Source organism: Passer domesticus, chromosome 12 (genome assembly GCF_036417665.1).
Source record: "Passer domesticus isolate bPasDom1 chromosome 12, bPasDom1.hap1, whole genome shotgun sequence".
NCBI lineage: Eukaryota > Metazoa > Chordata > Aves > Passeriformes > Passeridae > Passer > Passer domesticus.
This window is the reverse complement of record NC_087485.1, coordinates 10,544,478-10,564,464: the sequence shown is the minus strand read 5'-3', so window position 1 is coordinate 10,564,464 and position 19,987 is coordinate 10,544,478. Positions and strand designations below refer to the sequence as shown.

General features: G+C 36.8%; 1 long non-coding RNA gene across 1 annotated transcript; it reads left to right on the top strand.

The window, feature by feature from the left end:
* Positions 1 to 9,819: 9,819 nt before the first annotated feature.
* Positions 9,820 to 19,930, top strand: LOC135279754 (uncharacterized). Its single transcript, XR_010346958.1, has 3 exons — positions 9,820 to 9,935; positions 14,960 to 15,098; positions 18,016 to 19,930. It is a non-coding gene; the product is annotated as an uncharacterized LOC135279754 (long non-coding RNA).
* The last annotated feature ends 57 nt before the right edge of the window (positions 19,931 to 19,987 follow it).

Genomic DNA, 19,987 nt, shown 5'->3' with positions numbered 1-19,987 from the left:
CAGACCTCATTAAACATGCAATGGTAAAAGTACAGAAAAAGTCAAATACTTCTAAAGCTATCATTCTACTCAATGGCACTACAAGTGCTTGATAGCACACAATGTAATTAAAAAAAAATCTATGCCTTGTACTGAAGTACAATTGTAATATTTTACTACTAAGCAAAATATTTTTACTTTTAAAAAGCAAGTTATTCCAAGTTAAAAAATAACAATTGCCAAAAATAACTATTTAATACAAGTCATCTGCTTAGATGGACTACAACAGTGAAAACAAGATCCTTGCACGAGAAAACCACCACTTAGTAAACTTGGGCATGAACTTCTATAAGAGTAGTCACCAGTAGTAACTGGTAGCCAGTAATAATCCCAGTCAGGGCACTGTAATGTGATTACCTCCATTTGCCAAGAACTGAGACCATTCACACACTTTCTTAGTGTACAGCGGCATCTCTTCCTGTGTCCATGCCCTAGAACTCAATACTGACTTTTTGTGGGAGAAGACAAATGAATCTCTAGAAAGTTAAGGGAAAATTTCAACTATTTCTGTTGATTCGTCCCATGTAAAAAGCAACAATTCATCTCTTCTGAATCACAACAGAGATTTTAAAGAAATTGTCATAGTTGCTCAAAATTGTTGATATCACTGATTATTACAGGTGATACTGTGGGTATTAAATTCTGAGATAGGGTAGGGGCTTTAGTCATTCATTGTTCAGCCTTGTCTGTCCCAGAACACCCATCAGATTTGGGATAGTTTTAAAAACCCTGAAGCAGTGTGGACTCCCTAACACCATGTGTACAGTTAATTACAACTTTACCCATCTCACCATTATCGAATTTCTTGTCTTTCATGAGTGTGATCTTCTTTCTGTCACTCAGTATTATTAAAATCAGAATTTATTTCTGGTTGCTAATAAGCATGGTTGAAAATGTGCACATTTTACATGGTGTCTCCATCTGCCACAGACACAAATGGCATGTGGCTTCAGCCAGTGTAAACCTTTGTCTCCTTTATTTTCTGTGTATGCATTTAATCAGAAAAGATCAATTATAGTCAAACTTCTGTCTGTAAGACACTTGACTGGAAATGAAGGAGTAGAATATAAGAATGCTAAAATTATGCTTCCACTATGGCATCAATATAAATTCAAAGTATCAATATCAAGCTCAAATATGCAACTACTTTAATTGTGGTTGATATCTCCATATCATAAGATTTTTTTGTAAAACTGCAATGTTCTAAAGCTGGTTTCCCCATCTCTCTCAGTTTTTGAGAGTTTTATGTCCTTGCAGAGGACAAAAGCCAATAACAGCAAATAACAGCTTATCTAGTAAACATCTAAGCTGCAAACAGCTCAAATTGAACTTGACAGGTTAGCACTTCAAGACAACAGGTCACGAGAAGAAATGAAAGCAGAGACAAAGTCATGAACTGGCCTTGCTCATGAGACTTTCATGAACCCATTTACACAGCAGCACTTCCCTGGATGCTTCGCAGAACGGAGAGAAAGTCCAGTCAAACACTTGACATGTCAAAGCCTTAAGGCTCTTCAGATGGATGGTTTGCACTCTGACAGTGACAATGCAGGCTGTTCAGAATCATGCTGGCTAAAGTGGGAATTCTGGTGGGGATTAGAACCAGCAAGATACCTCAAGTAAAAAACTTTTCTTACTTTTTCAACTTCAGCCTCTCAATTTTCAGCAAGCAGTGAAATGAACTGATTTAGTGGCATAGTTAACATTAACATCAAAGTTACCACAAGCTAAATATTAACAACAGTTTATGGTATATCGAATTTGCAAAGAAATAAAGCTGGAGGAGAAAGGTTTTGTGAAGATCTCACCTGTATCATGGTGATCAGGTGAAACTGCAGCTCTGTGCAGTGACTGTCACACACTGTAAGAACAACCTGGAGGTTACAGGCAACTCTGTTTGCCAGTTGAAGAACACCAACTTGTTCATTCTGCACAACAATTCTTTAGCTTCAAAGTTTTGAGGGTTTTTTCATTTCTTCTGACTTTGACAGGGAAACACCTGTTTTGGATAGGAATTAAAATCCTTCCTTTATGAACACAATTAATTCCAAGTTGTTACTATTGTACATACTATTGCTCCCCCCCTTTTTTTTTACCTCAGTTTTGAAAAAAACATACAAGCAAAAAAAAAACAAACACCAAAACCACTGCAACAACCAAAAGTTTACTAACTTTACTAACCGCCATTTGTTTCCATCTGAAAAGAAACAGATGCTGAAATCAGGTGTTTTTTTCCTTTAATCCTGTATTTTTAAAGAATGTTCAACAGTTTTGAACAGATGGAAATTGTTTCTTTGCTTCTTGCTTCAAAGTCTTTGTGAGTCAGCACATCATACAACCATTATATTGAGGCAATTTTACTGAAATCCTTGTTATCACATCATCTATTCCTTATGAACAACTTCTAATAAAGTCTTGGGACTCAAGGTATCCCATCCATTACTTCTCATATGTGTGTATCAGCATTTTAATGGACTCCTCAAAGGAGTTCTGCTTTTCTTTCTCCTAGGATTGTCAAGTCTTGCTTGGAAGCATTACACAGAGTACAGCTAGGAGTCCTTATCTGCTGAAGTGCTTTAATTCTTGCAGAAATTAACATGATTTTTATCTGTAAGTTTCATACATAGGCCAAATTATTTTCTTTACTTTTCAGGAACTTCATCCATGAGAATAGTGTTTTTTCTTGTCACTACCAAACACTGCATAAAACCCCTTGAGGTTATTTGCAAAGGTTATGTCTAAGTTCTCTAGATTTCCTCTCTCTAGAAAACGAGTCCGTTGAAAAGGTGGTCCTTTATGGTTTGGTAAAATTCCTGATCTGAATAATTTTGCAAAAAACCTGTCATTCTCTACAGATTAGGGAGTCCAGAAAACTTACTAAAACAATATGTCTTTCACCTCAGCCCAAGTGCAATCAGCTTCACCTTGCTTCTTATGGGCTATTTGGTGAAAATGTCCAGAGCTGCAAGGCTGTGAAAACCTCTCCCAGGTCCAAGCATAATGTGCAAAATGCCAATATTCCTGCAGTCCAGCAGCTTAAAAATCATGTTATCACTTTATCTTCCCCAAATGAAGTACAGTCTGATGTTACAGTGCCCATCACTGGAGAGGCCTAACCACATCATTAAAGGGAGCCCCCACTCAGAGGGGACACACCCTGTTCATGTTTCTGTGATCTGGCATTCCACCCTGCTCAGCTGCACAGCTCTGCCCTGTCCTGGTCATCAGCAACTGCCTTTCATCTCCTGTAGGATACAACACATCTCATATCCCAAAAAACTCACTTCCTTCTTAACCTACCACATTAAGCTTTTATTGTTATGGCTCAAAAAGATACTTTTCCAAGCAAACAGTTTAACAACTGCTTCTTCACAGGCAGCATAATTTCAACATCCTACTTCCAGTTTCAGCAGCTCCTGGGTCTAAAATAGAAAAGGCTTTTTTTTTTTTTTTTTTTTTTTTAATGTAAAGTTCACTCATTCTTGTCTATGGAAATACTGTAACTAGCAATCCAAATCCTACATGAATGCAAAGGTAGCATTGCCACGATTGTGTTCCAGCTTGTGGCAAAGTGTGGTAGATTTGCAACTGCTCAAGTTTCCTTGAGAATACCTGAATCTACAGAACCATTGAATGAGAGGCATGGTCTACCCTGATCATAAATTTCCAATGAAGAGAATATCCCTTAGCCATAGTCACGAGTTAGTTTGGCAATGATTTTGCTTTGGAAAACTCCTACCCCCATGTGTCCTCCCCCTGACCTCCCACCCTGGCAATAAGTGAGCAATATCTCAAGCCCTTTGTGTTCCTGTGTCAACACCACCCCAAACTGTAAGTGTTAGCAGCTGTGCACAATATGAAAGGGGGCTTGAAACACACAGCCTAAAACAGGAGCAGTCACAAGAGCCTCTTTGACTCTCAGAATGCTAAATCACACACTGCTGATCACTGCAATAGTTTCCTTTCTGTACCCAGCTTATGTAGTGGTTTTGCTGCTCTGGCCAACCTACAAATGAACTTTTTGTAATAGGAGGCCTAAAAACTCTGAGCATATGTGAGCATCCAAAGATTTGGCAAGTTTGGACCAGTCTCAGCTTTCCTTTCTTTGTGAAAGTTTCTCTTCACTGATTGTATCTTTGAAACACTTCACTTGTTTTAAAACCTATTCATATTTCTTCACATTGAATTTTAAATTAATATTGTAAGGTTACTGTGTTTATAAATGTATTGGTTGCTGCTCACCCAAATTTTCCATGCTTCAAAATACATTCTAGGTAGACTGAAAAAAAACCAAAACCAACTACAATAATGTTCTATAAGCCTGTAACATCTGGTGACACTTACAACAACACAATAACAAAAGGCCATCACTTTAAATGACCAGACCAGTTCTTCTCAGTAAGCAGGCTCTTTCCTGTCTTCCACCTTTTATTTTATTTGTTGCCATTTTTCTTGAAAATCCACTCCAGATAAGCAGGAGAAAGCTGCCACAGTGTTAAGGGTACTATCTGCTCATTAGTTTAAAAAGTAAACACAAAACCCAACAGAAAACCCCTTCAAAAACTGTTTTACTGAACCCCCAAACTGTAGTTCACCAAACATCCAGTACTGCAAGATTTTCCTTCAGTTGAACTGTGGTGCTTTTTATGTTTCACTGAGTTGCACAGATATTTGCCTTCCCTCTACTGAAAAATGCTGAGATAACTGAGAAACATCTACTTCTGCCATGTCTTCAAACTCCCATTAGCTTGGTCTTGTTGACTTGGAGCAGTAGTCCTGATTTTTACAGAATAGTTTCTTTAATATTTTTCTGTTCCTCATTTAAGGGGGGAGCACTGCAATGAAACTTTTCTAGAGAAATATTTTTGTGCCAACATCCATCATTCTTTTCTTTACAACATTTAACTATTGCAGTACCTCCTAGAGCTGCTTGTTATCATTTTGCAGTTCTTGTTCCTTTCCTTTGTGTTTCCTACTTCTCACAAGCAGTCAGGAAACAGACATCCATTTTGGCTTCATATCCCCAAGAAAATTAGCAAATCGTATTTCTGGCACACGGGTTAGCAGAGGGGTCCATCACCTGCTCACGGGATCATTGGGTGTCCTCTTGCTGGGCACAACCCTCCAGTGAATAGGAAGGTTGTGCACCTGCTGGCACCTCACTGCCCTTGGGGTTCAGGGAGGAGGAACTGAAATGTGCCCTCAGTGGGCACCTCTTGCTGAGACCTTAGCAACTGCTTGGAGAACTGTGCAAAAGGATGATGAGAAAGAATCCACTTTGTTTGAGCTTTATTTTAGAAGAAAACTGTTTGCTTTTGAAAAAAAAGTTATTAACCAGTGAAAAAACCCTAAGTTTTCTTTTGTTCATCCATTGTTTCAATTACTTAGTCTTCCTTTTCTAATTAGAAAGTTCAGTGTTAACCTTCGTTACTACACCGTCCCATTTTTTAACAACACTCCTTTTGGATTTTTAAACATGCTTGGTCATGCTCAAGCAAATGCCTTTCTTAGCTGCTATTATGAAGTGGTAGCTAAACTGTCATTAGTACAGATTATTAGTCACTGTTATTAGTACAGATTTATTTAAGAAATGCAGGTGTGATCTTTGTGCCTCAAAGTCTTGTCCCACCCACTTGATGTATCTATTTGCTTAAGTGTGAGACTTCCAGTAAATAATGTCAATGCTTTGTATTGTCCCATATTTAGCCCTATTTATTGTTATTTTTGATAATGAAATAATTTCCCTGATAAACTACCTCCCTCTATTTGTTACATAAGTGAAGAACAAACAGGTTTGGGTATTTTTGTTTCCTTGCTTTCACTTACATTACACCAATGATTCAATAGATTAACAGAGAGTAACAAAATAAACAGGCTTGCACTTACGTATTGCTCAGCTTCCAGCTTCTTCACAAGTGTTTGTCTTCAATTCTTCTTGGTTGTTTCTAAGAAGTGGAAGACCTAATTCAAATTCCAATTCATATGTTGACAGCAAAAAGTACCAAACATGAGAGAACTATTTCAGTTATTTAGTTATAGTGCCATAACTGTTTTTAAATGTTATTGGTAATCGAGGCTGAGGATTACATCCGATCTATTTTAACTCAAGGTCAGTTGTGGCTTAAAATCAAAAGGATACCAAAAGTCCCTTAAATACACTTAGACTGTCAGTACGGGAATGGTGCTCATCATCTGAGGAATGATGGTCTTGAGGAGTCTCTCAAACTGAAATAGTGAGGAGGCAAAAATCCTAGCTATTTAAAAAATGGAATGTGTGAGTGGGATTATATGATAACATTCTCTGTGCCTGTTAACCTTTTGATAATAAAATTATTTGAAATTTAAGCCAACCCTACCAGAATACTGGCATATATAGTCAATGAAACCTTGCCTGCTGCTCTACTGGAAATAATTAGAGATCAGATACTTTAACTGTGGCTGCAAAGCAGCCTGAAGTATGCTGACCCAAATAAAAGGAGAGTTTATTATGGTAAATATGATGAGATTGCTACCATCCATGATAAGATTTGCTTCCTCATGACTGTAGATGGAGCCCTAACATAAGTAAATACTCTCTTGGCAATACAAGTTTGGAATTTCATCGAATATATTGAGGCTTTTCAGCATTTTTATGTATTGAGATTTTAATTTTCAGAACAAACAATGTGAGAGGCCCACTGTTTTTCTGGTTTCTCAATATGCCAAACTGACTCAGCTCTCCTTAAATAACCAGAAAGAAAGAAAAGCAGTTGTTCAACTTTTATTCTGTCCTGCAATTATCACCTAATCTAACCTTCTCTAACAATTTCTCTGCTTAAGGGCACCTCTAGGGTTGTCAGACCAGCTGAATTCATTTAGAAAATGAAATCCAAACCTGGCTAGTCTTATTCATCCCCTGCACCCATTATTCCTTTCATAATTTTATGCTACTGTACTAAAAGGCAAGGCAACAGCATATTTTGTGGATTTTATTGTATTACATATAAAACATACTGCTGAAATATGACTGTAAGTTTCTTGGTGAAGAAGGAGGGGTCTCAGCACCATCTGACTGAAAGATGTTAGATAAAAGAGGAGCTATTTATAGGAGTAAAATATGTCTACAGTTTTTACTGTGGCTAACAATACAGGGTTCACCAGTATAATTAATATTTTCCTTCCTAAAACTCACTTGTTCAAAAAACAAAGTATTTTGTGATTCTTTGCAGCAAAACAAAAACTTTAACAAAACAAATAAGCAGAAATATCAAAACAATGTATTCTTTCATAGTTCTCAAGATACTTTGTTTCACACTTTAAGAAACAATTGGTATCACAAATGATCTGGAAGTTAAATAGATATGCAAGGACTGCTGGTATTGGATTGGTATTTGGCATCTAGGACTGAAAATGGAGAGCTGTAAGAATGACAAACAGTTTTAGAATACTACTACTCCTTTATTATTATTTTATTTTTAAAAGGTAGTGAAAACTTCCATTTTATATCATGGCTGGCAAATCTCACTGGCTCTAAAAGCTGCACATCTGAATTTCACATGGCCAAAGGTCACTGTGGAGGGTCAGAGAGAGAAGAAGGAAGGACCAGCAGAGTCAGGGGTGGAAAGGAGATGTGGGGAGCCTGTGCTGCACTGGGGATGGGACTGGGTCACTTCCCTCCCTCTGCAGCTCACAGTTCCAGGTCTCTGTGAGCCCAATGCCCTCTGCATTGCCAGGGCACAGCTGCCTGCCAGCCCCCAGACACAGGTGAGCCACAGGGGATTTAAAAGACGAGTACTGCAAATACTTTCTGTCCCTTTAGTTATGTGAAATGAATAGGTACTGGAGTTTATTCTGAGACTCAGCTTAACTTCTGCTAAGCATGTGTGAAACTCACAATTTTACATGCCGAATCATCAAAACACAATTTTTTTAGTACATGTTCATGAAAGTAAATTTCTAATTGTGCAGTAAAGCTGTAGAATTATCAGCTCATTTTAGATAATGATGGAAGCAGTGTCTCAATTTGAACCAGGCAGTACTTCCAGGTTCAACACACAGACACTGAATACAGACACAAAAGTTGAATACAAACTAGAATTCAAACTAGTGCTTAGTTAGGTCAATTACACTTGCTATGCATTTCATACAAATTGTATATTTAATGTTAGTAATTGCCATGAAGATGATTTTCAGACTGAAAATTATTTGCTGATTCAATTAACATGTTATGTTAATACTAAAGTCTCTTGGGAATATCTAGGTTTATTGCATGCTAATGGATTCTCAGACAATAAATATGATATATCTGATTAATTATAAATAGTTTCTTTCAGTTGGACTTGAATTAAAAAAGGTACTTAAGTACTTAAATGTACTATACAGATTTGCAGCTTAATTTTGTTAATTTGCCTTATTTTGAACCAAATACTTTGTAGTCATTTATAAAAGACAAAATTGTCTATAGGGATTTTTTTTTAACCAAGGAGCTAAATGTTATTTTCTCATCACTCAGAAAATTTGCCTAAATGACTGATAATAACACTCCTCAGCTTCTTTAATTTCTGCATTCAATCATAAGACAGAAGTATCTAGTAATTTTCAAATAGAATTCTTTTTTTAAATCAAGGAAAAGCAGCCTGTGCAGAAGAATGATATTAATTTTAGTCTATCCAGATGCTGAACTCTGCTCCAAGCTATACTGTATGAAATAGCAAAGATGTCTGTGTGTTCTATTTAAATACAACTTTTCAGATTCTACTTGATTAAAATAAAATTAAGTTGCTTTTAAAAGCTAACCTGTCCAAAAGATGCCCAGTAAATTCCTGTGTGAGCTATTTATTGTTTTGATCTGTAATCACTTATACAATACTAATAGAAGTACATACTGTTTAACATCAAGAGATCTATTTAACTCTCACTCTTTATAAAGATAAATACAGAAATGAGCAGAGAGAAAGCAAAGAAAATAGGTTAGATCTGTCCTATGGTGACAGAATCAATATATTTAAACCAGCACAACAGAGTTCAGAGAACTCCCCTTAGAGCTCCAGCATTTCTGAGCAGTTATTTCAGCTTTTGCTTCATTACATAGATCACATATGCAAGTAGGGAAACTGGATTTACCTGCAGCATCTTTGGGTACCTGCTGACCCCCAGACTGAATCATTTATCTGCAGCTTTAAAACCCTGCAGCAAACACAGTGCATAATTAGGTGCAACAAGACAATCTCCTATTTCAAGAAATTCATTAGCCAAGTAAAAGAATCCTATAACTAAAACAGTAAGAGCAATTCATTTTATTAAGATCAACATGCTATTTATTTATTTCATAATTCTGCTAAGGTTTTTTAAACATATGACAGTATAATTCTTTTTCTGGTGTTCTGGCTTACATTAGATAACCACTTTTGGGTTTTATGCAAGACAGATGGAAAAATCCATCACTGATTTACTGCACATTTCCACACACAGTCAAACTAATATCTGATCACCCTTGAAGATGTAAAACCCTGCTTGGCAGTGAATACTTCAGCAAATCTCCAAACACATGCATGTGCACAGTCTTGAGGAAGAAAGCTTCTGATAGTCAAAATGCAAACCAATGCACTGCTGTATGTACTGGGAAAGATAACAGAAAAAAAAAAAAGGGATTTATTTTCACTTCAGAAACTACTGCAAAGAAACAATTGCAACAAAATTAAAGTACTGCAATAAATACTATGTATAATGGATTCTGAGTTTTATAATTATCCATATGAAACACCTTGAGAACTTTTTCTTTTTTTTTCTAATAGCTCTAGAAGACACCAGTTCTGAATGTTAGACATGAAGATGAATCTTCAGGTGTCAATTCAATCTTTTTAATTCTATTCATTCTTTTGGGTGACTGTTTGCAGATACCTCCAAGAAAAAATAAGGTGAATACTCTACCTCAGCATTGTTTTCAACTTCTGGTCCTAAACTCCTTTTTTAATATGTTTCCATTAGGTCCACAAAGCTAGTTTTAGTGTTGTCACAGCAGGTGTAATGACCTTTACCCTGTTCCTGTTTTACAATGTGTTTTGTGAGACTCTTGACACTTTACTTGAGACCCCACCAGGAGGAATATACTGCAGAAGTTATTGTCTTCTGAAAGTAAGATTTAATTATTTTCACATTTAATTACAGACAAACTTGATAATTTTCAGTTAATCAGAAATCCATCCTCTCTTTAAGGACACAAGCATTTTTGCTTATTGGGGGAAAAGTAAACAAGAAAACAAAACAGAAGCTGCTAATCCTAATTGGGAAGTTTAACTGCAGGGCATAGTTCACAGATGGTTTTGCATCCTCAACAGTTTTGTGGGTAATATGGTTAATTTTGATTATATGAAAATGTCAAGACAAATTATCAGGGGAAAAAAACCATCAAAAAGTTTTCTGAGGTTAAATGGCAATAAGGAGACACCTTTCTTCAAGTAGCAGAAGCAAGTATAAACCATTTTGATGAGCACACCCCCTTGAACAAAGGGGGAGCCCTCTGGAACAGAGCATTTGAAAAGCAAAATCATGCCTTTTGATAGATACTTTCTGTCATGAAGATAGTAGTTAATCCGTTTTTTTAGCAAGATTAGCTGTCAGATTAACACATCACTGAGGGAGTCAGAGTTAGTCTAAACCAAGGATGTGCCTGAAGAATGATGTGCACCCACATGAAGGAGGCTTTACAGAGGCTGACTTACAACACCGTGGTGGAATGCAAACTCTGCCTTTTATTTTTTTCCCTTTTTTTGCTAATGCTGACCAGAGCTCTAGAAACAGCCTTCTCAATTGCTGCATCATGTTGAGTTGATACAAGCCTTGATGTGGATTTTAAAATCCACATGCAGACCTTGCATCTGCCACACACATCCATGCATTAACTCAAGGGCCTCTATTGTTCTGAACAATATACATTTATATGTTAAAGAATTTACTTCATCAAACTGCTCCTTAAATATACTGGTTCTATCCATTCAGGAGCATTTGACTTCTTCTGGAAAGCCAAGTTTAAGTAAATTTAATTTCATAATAGAACAGGATATGATCTGTGAACAGCATATTTTCCCATCAATCAAGGGGGCAGATCCTTTCTCAAGCAGCTGATGGGTGTCAATATTCCATTAAAAAATATATCCTGAGCATATGGACCTAGAGTTATATCTCTCAGACACCAGGTAAAGAAAGGCAATAGGAGTTATCTGAATTCAATGATGGCCCATTTGGAATAACTTGCTTTTGGAGACCTCATCTTATAAAAGATTGCTCTATAATATGTGGCTACAGTTTAGTGGTAAAGGCCTCTCCTCCACAAATATTTTGTTTCACAATTTTATTTTACTCTCCACTCTTTATCGGTGGCTTTATTTTTCACCCCTCAGCAGGCCAGCAAAGCCCCCATTTTTTGCACAGCCTATATCTGTATCTTTTTGTAATCTTGCAAAGTTAATAAGCAAGCTAAATGAAGGCAAAGCCTGCTCTGAAACAAGCTTTGTTCCAATAGAGGAAGATTTGGCAAGAAAAGGAAGCCTTCCTATGGAAGCTCCTTAGAAGACAAGTCACAGCCAAACATTCCAAGTGGTGTGTGAAGGATTTGAGAGCTTTGTGCAGAGTCAATATTTGCTATCTCTTGGAGCAGCTAAAAGTAAAGAGACAAACTTTCATTTTCTTGCCTCAGCTCTCTGTATTTGGTCATGAACTCTCTAAAGAGGCCTGGCTTATCTTGCACATGGACCAGCTGGTTTCTGAGGGCAACCCCACATGTGTGGCAGAATATGAACATTACCTTCATAATCTAAGGACATCCAACTGCCATTTGAGCACAGCTCACAGCTACTGAGCACTAGAAAAACTGTAGGAGTTAGCAGATTTAAATCTAAAAAACAACAACAAAAATGACAACAAAAAAAAAATCTCCAAACAACCCAAAAATGTTTGTATGTACAACTTCATTGAAGAATTGAATTCACTCACAAATAAGCAAGCATCAGATTTTAGACCACTGGACACAGAACAGATGATTTCACATGGTTTTCTCTATCAAAAAACACTTCTTTCAGACAATTTACCAACTCAGGTCAAAAAATATTCTAAAACTAGATTTTTAAAAATTTGAGGCAAAGAGAGTCTTAAAAAAGCAATTTGAAAATAGAAAAAGTATTTTCAAGTGACACACATGGTCCTGCTTTCAAAGTGAAGCACACAACATGAACAAGGCATAACATGTTTTTTGTCAAAGCAATGCAATTTTTGATTGCATGAGAGTTACTTCTACTCCTAAATCTCTTCAATGTAACTAAAAATCTTCATAGGAAGAAGCAGGGGAAATTCCAATCAAGTATTATTCTAATCATCCACACCCATTGCACTGTAATAGGTAAAGAGCAAGGAAGCTGTTAGAGGCCAATTGTTTACAATCTCATTAATAACAGATCATTCAACATATCCAGCTAATTAATACAGACACCTTACCTATTTTGCATTCTCTCCAACACTAACAACATGCCAGAGTCAATAAATTCAAAAACAATAACAGAAGCAGCAAACAGGGACACAGGTTATGTTTGAAGATTTCCTGAATTCACCAGGAAATTCTAATCCCTTTTAGATCAAGATGAGATTCAGTATTGCCATATAACTTAAAACTAGTAGTTCCTACATCAAGCATTTATCTCCACAGAGAGAAACAATAACTACTAATTCTATTCATTCTTTGCTCTAAAAATGAATTATTGACAGAAATATTACCTCAGTACAAATGCTGATGTTATTTCAGGTTGATAAATGAAAATAGTTCCTGCCCCTTTATTTTATCTCCAAAGTACCAGTGCAGAGGTGGGGAATCAACTGATTTAATGTAGAAGATAATGAAATAGTAGGACAACAGATGAGTAATGGAAACTGACAGGTTTTGTATATGTTTGAAGTAAAGAATTTTTTTGTCCAGTAGAAATGCTGTTTGAATTGTTTCCCCTTATTTCATTTTAAATTTCAAAACAACATTCTTTTCTAAGTAGACAATAGGAACCAAAGCAAGAAACTGCATTCAATAAATCTCTAAAAATCTAGCAGGCTTCAGGCTATGTTGTACTTTTTCTTTCAAATATTTCCACGTAAAATCAGATGTTAACTCTCTGAGTGAACCCATGTGCAAACTCTTTATTCATCAGATTAATGGCTGTGGAGCAACAGGCAACTGAACACATTTCCACACACATAAGGTATTCATGACTTTCCAGAAAACTTCACATTATTGCAACTACTTTTCAGTTAAATATGTTGCATCTAGTGAAGAAGAAAATAAATTTCAACAAGGTTTAATGGGAAACTACAGTAAATGTATTGACACTGGTAGAAATTTGTTTCTTTAAACAGGACCTTGTTATTACTCAGACAGATGGGTTTTTGCCTTTCCATGCATTTGAAAAGAAAAGAAAAAACAGCCTGTTCTCTGAGATACTTCAGATTGCCCAGTGTAATATCTCTCTCTGTTGTCGCTTTTATTCTGATCCAAGGCACAATCCATAGAGGAATTTAGTCAGCTTCTGTGCTATAGCAGCTAAGGTATATGTTAAGGGTAGAAATACAGAAGTCAATTCAAGATTCTATGTCACATTTACATTTATACTGCACATTAATACATGCCTCTAAATTTATACAACTTATCATCTCATGTACACAGAGAGATGTCCAACACTGATGGTAAGGTTCCAGTTCTGGTCACTTTGATCAGCAAAAATGTGGCAGATAAAGACAGCATAAAACATGCTGGTAATGACACTGGTGTCACCAGGAGAGCAGTGAACTCAGTAACATGTGATGTAAAGATGAAAATATAAAAGTGAAATTAAAGAATGACTCAACATTTGCACATGTGATAAAAGTGAACTACAATAGAAAGTGTCAAAAAGCGACCCCTGGGAAATTTGGAAAAAACTCCTCTTCAAATACCTGGTCAACCTTCCCTTAAGTTTCTAGGATTTAGTACTTATTTTTATTGTTTTTTTCTCTGAGAAAGACATCTGCAGTACTGCAGGATGCCTGGTTTTTAGGTTGATCAGTCTACATCCCTTCAGAAATACTGAATGAGATCTGTTACTTAATCTGATCCTGTTTGTGGATCCTTATAAATATGATTGTTGTTATTTTTAAATTTAACACAGATAAGTTTACAGTCTGTTGGTGTACAGTGAAACCTGGCTAAATTGAACATTTTGGGATCACTCAGTTTGGATGAGAGAAAGTTCCAACTTGTGCAACACAGTGCTTGCTTGTTCAAGTATGCATTTTTGCATATAATAAAAACTTCAAAGGATATGCAGGAAACATGAAATTATCAAAATTATAACAGTGGCTAAAGAACAGCGAGAGTGGCAAGTCTGCAAACCACTGAGTGACAATTTGATTACTGAGTTACAGAATAGTTAAGTCCCATTGTGACCCCAAACTGAAAACTGTGTACAGTTTGTGTACAAAATGACCTATGGACTGCAAGGAATTCAAGAACAAAGAACCTGAGCTTTTAGAATACATGACCTGTATCGTGCTTCAGCTCTCCTAATGTCAGTTCCTAATTTCTTTTTGCTCTTATTACAGTTTAAATGTCTCTGCTGTACTGCTGTCCCAAGCAGGACTCTGCAGAATGCAGTATATACTATTGAAAAGTTCTTTTGAGCAATGAAGTAGGAAGCCTAACAATAAGGACAAGGCTTAATTTCATGTTCTGATGTGGTGAAGTCAGTGGGTGTGCCTAAATAACAACAGCAGGGAAAGAATATATAACACATCCTCCTATCATTCTCTCACCCTCTACCCTTTTTCAGCTCGGGGCATTTCTGAGCCACAAGTGCCTTCTAATACTTCTAAGCATTTAGTAAGCCTCCATGGATTTCTGTTCCTTAACTTCTCCTGTTGTCCCCTGCAGGCATACAAAGCTTAACATTTAGAGCAACATCCAAGGAGAAGCTGCCTCCTGCTTGACATCTCCCTGACAGCACCAATAAATCTTCAAAAAGAGAAATGGGTTTTCTACAGAAGAGAAGTAGTACCAAGAGGAGCAACAGGTATTGGGACAGAGAGGAAGGAGTGTGTGCCTTCAAAAATAGACCATTAGCTCTGCAATCTCACTCCTTGCTCCGTTGTGTTGCCACTTTGCCAATGACAGATCCTCAGTTCTCACCAACTGCCTCAAGGAAGGGGTTTTTTCTGTTTCTCTTTTCAAAGTAGTTTCTGTGTGCTACACAGTTTGTGAAATGCTTTAAGGATTCCTTGTTGGAAATTGCAATCCAAAGATTTTTTTTTTTTCAAAAAATGGTATTTCAGTATCCAACAAAAATGGTATCTAAGACTTAATAATAACAATGTAAAAAAGTTAATAATATCAATGTGATACAGTCATCATCTGCTGCAAAGTTATGTTTGGCATTTATTACTGAATCATTTAAGATCTGTACATGCAAGTTGTTCTGACAGACATAATTTGAAAGTATAAACATTGACAGTTGTTTTGTTACCACTGTAGCTGTTTCCCAGTACCACTTGTGCAGTGTAAGTAGGGACATATATTTACATTGTGACTGGGACAATGCTTTACAAGCTTCCCAGAGGTTTGGCATTTGTGATTAATTTCTTCTCAATCCTTAAATTATTTATGCATGTAAGAATTTTGACCTGCTAATTTCCATTGCTGACAAATTCTCAGAAAGTCTCCATAGGTAGTGAAGCTGTACTAACTACCACTAATTAAGGGAATTTACAGTATTCAGGAAAGATTTTTTTAAAAAAACTAAAAAGCTTGTATGTTTGTTTTTTAATGTGTACAACTATTTGAACAAAAATTATTTCTCAGACTAACCATGCGTGGTTGGTACATTATGGAATGATACTCTGCAATTACTATATAATTGAAATAGGAGCTCACAAAAATTAATATTTTAAACAAATTTGCTTAAAAGATTCATAATACTATCAAGGACAGAGAATCCCTCAAAATTACAAATGAAACACCAATCATTATCTCAATAAATGTTTGTTAGCAAATGCTAGAACCGGGTTTTCACCAGAGCATTCTTTCAGCTCATTTTCTTCCTGTAACATCTGATCTTCTATGCACCGTATTTCCATATAATATTCTAAAATTTAGAATTAAACATGTTATTTTAAGAAACAGTAGACAAATTAGCCTCAAAAGTTGTGAATAACAATTCTGTATGCACATGTCCCATCAGACAGTAGGGGGCAACTTTCATCCACAAGTGGTGCTTTGCTCTGTGACCTGTGGTATCACGACATGACGTGGGTACATCCAGCACTCACCTAAGTTTACTCTGTGGTCTACATCAATTCTGCACAATTGAAGGCTTCATTTTTAAGTTCCTATTTTCTTCTCCAAGCAGTGTGCTGAGGAAGTATCTGGCGTATTCATTAGAAAAATGCTGCAAGATAAAATAACAAACTAGTCTCAAAGCTGTTGAGAAATGAAAGAGCAGGACAAAAGTATTCCTCTAGTTTGCTGTCAAAGGATTTCTGAGAGTCCAATCTCAAAAAGATCATTTTTCCACAGGCACATTTTGATAAATAATTTTTCCCTGAACAAGCAATTTTTAAAAGCAAATTAACACCCTAAAAATCAGAACATGGATTAATATAGAAGTTGACATAAATAGAAAAATATTTATTAGTGATTTTATCATGCGTAATGAGATTGTGTTTAACAATGAATTAATATTTAAGAACAAAGTTGTGTTCTATATTGTATATCAAGTTAGAATCAGCTGAAAAATGAGTTTTGCCATACATTTCCCCTGACAGCAAATGCTAAAATGAATCACGCTAACAAAGGAAAAAAATTCAGACATAAAATAATATTTTCCAAATGTGCCTCACTATATTATACAACTATAATTTTAATTAAAATATTATATAATTTACATCATTTAATATGCAACAAACGGATTTACATTTCAAAGTTATGTTTAATTTTTTAAGTTATCAGATGGGTGAAAGTAAAGAAGTAGAGTAGCACTGAAAATATCTTTATAGCAAACCTTGTAAAGTGGAACAATAACTCTTGTAATGAAGGCCCATAAGTAGGGCTAGTCTTGCTGTGAGGTTCACACAATGAAGTGCTCGGACCTTGGGTGAGTTTTGAGCAGATTTGGGTAGAGCCATGATTTGAAGTGAAGGATGTCAAATGATGGGAACCAAATCAGACAAAATGTCACGCTCCATTTAAGCTTCAAGCCTGAGAGTAAACCACACTGGATGTCAAAGTGCAGCAACAAAGTGAGAAAGGGGCTGCAGACCTTCCTCCTAAAGTGGCCTGAGGTCCTTCAGTACTTCAGGCAGGTAACTACAATCAAGAGCCTTTGTTAGGGAGTCAGAATAATTTACAACAAATGTCTTGTCTGGCTGTAAACCCAAAGAAAATGAACTATATATTACAGTTAAACTATATAAAAGCAAAATATATTTGCTTTTCTCACTGATGCAGCTAACAATTATTTCTCTAAACATAACCCCACTTTAAAATATAAATCTCCCATTTCACTTAGTGCACTTAAACTGTTTTACTTAATAGACAGAGCATAACATAAACAAGGATTACAAGATGTGAATAGCATCCACCCTCCAGCAGTTCCCAAAATGAACTTATATTTTCATGTTAATACTCAGAGAGCATGTGTGTAACTGGTATCAACAGTACTACTTTACAAGAAAAATTAATCATAAAAAGCATAGTAAAAAAAAGCAGACCAGACATTTTACCACAAGAGATTACCTCATGATCCCATAATTTCTGATGTTTTACAAATTACTGGGTGGGGTTTTTTGGGTTTTGTTGTTGGTTTTTATTGTTTGTTTTTTTTTTCTTTTTGCAATTGTTTTTGCTTTTATTTTGGTATTTTTATTGGGGTTTTTTTTGTCTTTTAACTTTAAGTCTGAGAAGCATCATGCTATCTTGTTAATGTGTTTTGACAGGACTGATTCCAGGTGAAATCCAACAGCTGCTTTCCAGCACCTTCTTTGTCTCCCCCTAACATTTTCCTGTCTGTGTGCCCTTTCATGAGCTGTGTGCCAGGACTCAGCTCCAGCTCATCTGCCTACTCGTATGCAGAGCTGGACTTCACGTGCACAGGAGATGATGTGGCTGAGGATGATGTGGCTGAGGAGGGCCATCCGGGAGGGACAGCCAGACAGACTGAAGTTCAGTGGTGTCCTGCATCTTCCCTTTGTACAAAATAACCTCTGTGTGGCAGATTTGCCAGTGAAGTCCTGGCAAGTTTGCTTCCAAGGCAAAAATCCTGCAGATTTATGGAAAACCTCCTTTTTCTCTAATGTAGAAGCTTCAAGAAATCAGGTTCAATACTAAAACAGGCAAATGAGCAAAGACAAAACCATATTCACACCAACCCCACATCCCTCCAGGATCCCCACCTGGGCCATCCCTCCCCTTTGCATCCAAACCATGCCTGGTAGAGATGCTGTGGAGAAGCTCAGTGGGAAAACTCACTTTGGACAGGATACCCACTTCTTTACAATGTTAACTTCTCTCTCCATTTTCATTTTCATTTCCTCATGTTATTTTTTCTTGTTCCTTGTCTCCCAGGATCTCTCCCATGTAAATTCCTCACCCCTAGACCCACCTTTTCTCTCCCTTTCCCCACTGACATACAGCAACCCCAAGAAGCAGCCCATATTCCTTGCAGGCACTCAAAAATCACCAAATCCTTTGCAGCCTCTGAAGTCACTCTTGGATAGACATAGCTCTTAAATCTCTCAGGTCCCACCTCTCCTGCACAGGTGTTCCTGCAGCAGCCAGGCTGCACCCTGGTGGTCTGTGGTTACAGGGATTTTCCTCAGCAGAGGTAGGAAACGTTATGAAAAGATTTCCAGTGCTTTTGCTTCCTCCCAGATGACAGGCACTGATGTGTAGGAATTAGCTGAAGTACAGCAGAACAGTCACGAGTAGTTATGCTTCCTTCATTAATTATAAAACCTCATTTCTTACACAGCAAGAATAAAGATGGAGGGAAGCTTCCAGTAAATGCCTAAATAATTTCAACTCTTATTTGAATAAAAGCCTTTCTCTCAGCAGCATCACAGATGCTTTTATTTGGGACTTTTTCAAGCATTGTTTCTGTCAGAAAGAAACAATTCTGTTGGATTGTCAACCCAATCTGTTGCCCTCTTAACTATGAACTAATTATTAGAGCTTAATCTCTTTTCTCTACATCTTTCCGTGCTCTGTTTTTTTTTTTTTTTTTCCTGTCTTGCAACTTGCCAAAGTTCACCAAAATTTACTATGAACCAAGTGCAGGAATTAGGTTTATGGGCCTGATAGAATTTGGACTTCCCACTTACTGCAGAGGTAACACAAAAGGTATTTTGATTTGCAGCATCTTGGAAGTTCTTGTCAACTTTCCCCAGAGCCCTTCTGCTGATTTTAAAACAAAACTCACCATTAGTAGAAAATCTGCCTCCCACTTCCCTGCTGGAGCGAGACTGTGCTTCAGAGAAGGATGAAAATGCAGAAACAGCCTGTCTCACACTTACAGGCTTCCTAACAGCCAAATTCTGTGCTCTTCCTAAACAGGCCAGCCCAAAAAGAGAAGGTACAGAGGAGAGATTCACCAAGTTCCAGCAGTCAGTGCTGCCCATAACACATGCTGCTGTAGGACCCACAGAGAGCTGTACAGGGGCCCTCTTACAGGCCCCTATCATGTCTGATGTTGTGGGTGGAAATATAATCCCACAGAACCTCCACAAATGTCTGCAAAAAGCTCTGTTACTACAGACTTTGAGTCAATCACTGTAAATTCCATTCTAAAATAAATGACAAGTTACACTGACTTGTTTGCCTTAACTACAGATAGGCTTGCCAATATATGTTGTTGCTGAGTTGCTGAGGTTATATCTACTGCATTGTGATACACAACTGGTTCTGTTTTAG